The following is a 4,816-nucleotide window of genomic DNA, read 5'->3' as shown; positions in this document are numbered from 1 at the left end:
AGAGAGAGAGAGAGAGAGAGAGAGAGAGATCTGGGACCATAGATGTATCTGAGAGAATTCAGAAAATTTCCTATCACAAGCTCATCTTCACATGTCATATATAAACTTTGAACAAAAATTCTATATAAATGAATATAAACTAAGTCAATTTCACAAAAGAGGAACCTTCATCATTCTATACATTGTAGACAGCTGAAAAGAATGAGATCGGAAGCCACAAGTTCTGTTAGAGAGTTCTGGCCAAAAAGGAAAGGAAAGAGCTATGAAGCTACAATAAATTCAAATGAGATAAATTTTGAGTCAATCCAATAGGTTGAGAGCTGAGCAGAGAAGGTTAACTGAATGCCCATCGTATTAGTAATTGAACTATGTAATTGTCCATTCATACAATGTGGTCCATTTGCACATGGAAATCTGGATTAGACAATTAGGAGACAATAGTAGCTTAAGTGAGTTTTATTTTTAAAAAAATAATCATAAAATATGACATTAGAAACAATACAGAATTGAATTTCAAAATAAGATGCTAGATCAACAATGGTTGCTACATTGCATAAAGTTATCTTCAAAGTAGCTGTTCATATTAACAGATATAAGCATATAAAATTGATGAAAAATTAAGAATGACTTTCTTTCAATAAACCAATAGAAATTAGTAGTACATTTATCTTAGCTAACATATATATGTTTCTTAATCATCTCCTCTCCCTAATCCCAGTTGTCATTTCCTTTTGAACAGCTTCTTTACCTTGCCAAATATCTATTGTACCTTTCAGATTTTATTTACTCTATTTCTTACACTAAGGAGACAATATTATGTTTACCACATGCAGGTCTGATTTATTTTGGTCATGAGTACGGTCTCTAGTTTCATCCATTTAACCATAAAACCTCAAATTTATTTTTATTTACACCTGAATAATACTCCATTATACAAAAATACCACATCTTCTTTGTCCATTCCTCAACTTATGGGCATTTGGTTTTTTTTCCAAAATATAAGTATGAAAAATTGTGCTGCTATAAACACAGGTGCACACATATCACTATGGTATGATATTTTTAGTTCTTTGGGGGAAAATATCCAAAAGGGGAATAGCTGGGTTGAGCGGGACCTCTAATTTAATGTTCTGACAAATCTTCACACTAATTTTCATTGATTGTATAAATGCATTTTAAAAATGAGTTTGAAGAATACTTTAGTAAAATATTAAATACTCTCAGAGTACAGGTATTTCACTTGTGTCAGGTTAGGTACAGGGACAATTAACACAGTATTTTATTTACTCTTCTTATAGCACTATGAGGTAGGTCTTCTCTTTAGTCCCACATTAAGGTCTGAGAAGTGTAGATCAGAGAATTAAATCACCCAGTTAATCAATGAACTACTAGGGGTTTAAATCTAGGCCTTGCTGTTTCTTAGTAACATTTCTAAAAATCAACGTTTTGTAAAATGATTTTCTGTTTTAGCAAGACTTGTTTTTATTCATTTAAGCAGGTACAATCAACTATCTTCAAGGTAAATAATTCTCCCCAAAGGCTTCAATGGACAAATGTGTAGTTTGTAGGTGATTAGACAAATAGGTAGATAAATGTAATCAATGCAAGATTTCTGAAAAATAAATATAACTGTATTTTACAAAGAATGAAATGGAGTCAGAATATTTGGTAACATAAATTAAAAAAATGAGAAAAGTTGAAAAACTTTTAAAGAATTAACAAACATATTGTTCTTAGACTTGCAAACATGAAAAAATGATGTCTTGGGCTAGGGCAAATCGTAACCCACTACTGTCATGGACTCCTGGACTATATTGGATTATTTTGCTGAATTCACTCACCTACAATATTTAAATGGCAGTGGAATACCCATCTCTGACAAAACTAAACAAAAAAGGGGATATAAATGAAGGACCATTTGTATCTGTATATATAAAATAGGATAGATATACAGCTACTTTCTCTTAATTCAATGAGAAGAAAGATTTGTATTGAGTGTCTGGACAGGATATGTCTGCATCTTGTACTATGAATAACTACTATTAAGACAACGATATGCAATGTATTAATTATTGTAACTGTCCTACTAACCTGTTTTGAAAGCAATTGCTATTTGCTGTTCAATAAAATTAATTTAAAAAAAAGAAAAAAAATGATGTCTTATATTCTTCAGGTTTACAGAAATTATGACATATTTTGGACTAGTAACATAGCAGACAACATGAATACATTTATTTTTCTTATGGTTTCCATATTCACAGGGCAGAAAATAAAGATTCTGCCATGAAGAAAATAATTCTGGTGCAAACAAGAGCAGAATTAGAGAGACTACTTCTGTTATTTTTCATATACACAAAAATTAAATGTAAACCTTATTTTTGACCTTGAACACATCCTAACGGCAGTTATTGCAAAGTGCATGTTATACATGTCCTAAAGTTTTAGTATTTATTTTCCTATGCATATTCGATTTCAAATTCTTAGTTCACTTATACATTTATATGATGATTAATTTTTATTTAACAGAAATATTCTGTCTCAAAATTGTTTTTAAAATATGATGGTATAGATAAATGATAGTAGAGATAAAACCTTCAACCAAGTTCTCAATCATAGCTGGCTTGCCTGATAACTGGACGATTATAACACATTTGAACTTCAGTCTCTATAAATAAAACTCATTGAGATTGTTTATGGTTATTAAATTGCCAGAAATTTAGAAGATTGTTTTTGGTCTCCTACTGATGGTTTTAATGTGATACGGTCACTCTTACATTCTTCTCTCATTTCTTAGACTGTCTAGTCACTTCCTCATGTTCTTTGTCTCTCTTTCTATTTTTTCTCTCTGTATGAGGCAAATTTGCGTCTCTGGAACACCACACCCAATATGGGAACTTAATGCAAGAGAAGCTTACTCAGGCCACAATTTCAGAAAGTTTATTTCATAGTTGGTTTTCTCCAAGACAGATATGACATGGTGACACACCAAAGAAGAGCTTCACATTCCATGGAGGTCATGAAGAAGAGAGAAAACAAAGAGGTTTGGAACAAGAATACACCCTTCTTAGGTTACAGCCCAAGTGATTCACCTCTTCTGACCAGATACTACTGCCTTCTAACAGCACATTCTGATTAATTTATTAATTCACATTAATTTCAACAATAAATTAATCCACTGAGTTCTAGAGCACACAATCTTCCAAAGACTTTCAGAAACCTCATTTTGGTACATGAGATTTTAGGAGACATTTTAGTTCTAAACAATAATGTTCTGTGCTTTTTGGTATAATTTTTTTCCTTCATTATCTACCTCCTTCCAAAATAAGAAATCAACATTAGGATTTTTAATTTATGTGAACAATTTTCAAATTTTCCATTTCTTATATAATGAGTCAAAGAGCTCTATCCTTTAGCACTTCTTTATTTTCTGCTACAGAATTGATATTAAGTGAGCATTTAGATAACGCACTGATCAATTAATGGCCAGGTTGGCAAGTTTAAGAATAACATCATGCCTTCTTTCTATTCTGATCTTCAACCTGAGGTTGACTTCAAGAAACTTTGAAATAAATTAAGCTTCATAGTCATAGTGGCCTACAGACAAGGAAGTAGAAATAATGAAATGGTTCTAAGTTTAAAACCATGACAAATTAGTTGATATTGTGGAGAAACAATCGTAGAATACAGTGTAAAAAGCGGCCCCAAAATTTAAAGACCCAGTCCAGAAACTGTCATCCAAGATGAACACACACTTCTCAGAGGATGAAATTAAACAAGTGAATAAATATATGAAAAAAATGATCCACATCACTAGCCATCCAAGAAATGCAAATCAAAAGAGCATTGAGATAACATCTCACCCTAAAAAGAATGGATATCATAAAGAAATCAACCAAAACTTATTGGAGAGGCTGTGGGTAAAAAGGAACCCTTCTCCACTGCTGGTGGGAATGTAGACTGGTGCAACCATTGTGGAAATCAGTGTGGAGAATTTCTTAAAAACTAGTGCTGGAAATTCCATTCAAACCAGCTATCTCTCTACTGTGAATTTTCTTGGAGGAAATGAAAAAGTCATAACATTGTAATATATGTGTACCTATGTTTAGAGCAGCACAATTTGTGATAGCCAAACCTTGGAAATAACCAAGATGCCCAAGATGAAAAAGATGTGGTATTTTATGCAATGGAGTACTACTTAGCTTTAAAGAATGATAAACTTTAAGACTTTGTATATAAGTGGATTCCACTTAAAGATATACTCATAAGTGAAATAAACCAGACCCACATGTATCAATATCATATAGTCTTCCTAGTATAAGAACTCAAAGGAAGAAATAAAAATAGAAAGGCATAACACAATTAAAAGGAGAGTGAGAAATTGAGGATTAGTTAACAAAGAGAGGGCAAGGAGAAAAGTTAGAAAAGATGACAGAGGTAAAGTCACACATTTATATGCACAAGATGGAAAAGGCAATGGTCGTGAGAACCTTCATCATGTTTTTGAAAATAGCAGTTAATTGGTAGGTTTCTCACCCTGACTATCTATGTTGATACTTGTGACCAAAGCAACTGCACTGAAGAAAGCAATTTGTAATGGTAGGGTCATACTTGGAATGCCTGTCATTCTGGTCTCCTGAGTACATGCCGCTTGGCATGACACGCCAGTTGCTGCCATGCTGTCTCTCTGGTAGATGATTGTTTAAAAAAGAATGGGGTGATGAATGAAGGCAGGGACAGAAAAAGGAGTGTTGAAGGACTGTCCTGGTACAATCTTGTATATGATTAGATTTCTGGACTTATGTGTAAAAATATATAA

This window comes from Octodon degus, unplaced genomic scaffold, assembly GCF_000260255.1.
Source record: "Octodon degus isolate 3935 unplaced genomic scaffold, OctDeg1.0 scaffold00063, whole genome shotgun sequence".
NCBI lineage: Eukaryota > Metazoa > Chordata > Mammalia > Rodentia > Octodontidae > Octodon > Octodon degus.
The sequence above is the reverse complement of the archived record's forward strand: the minus strand, read 5'-3'. Positions refer to the sequence as shown.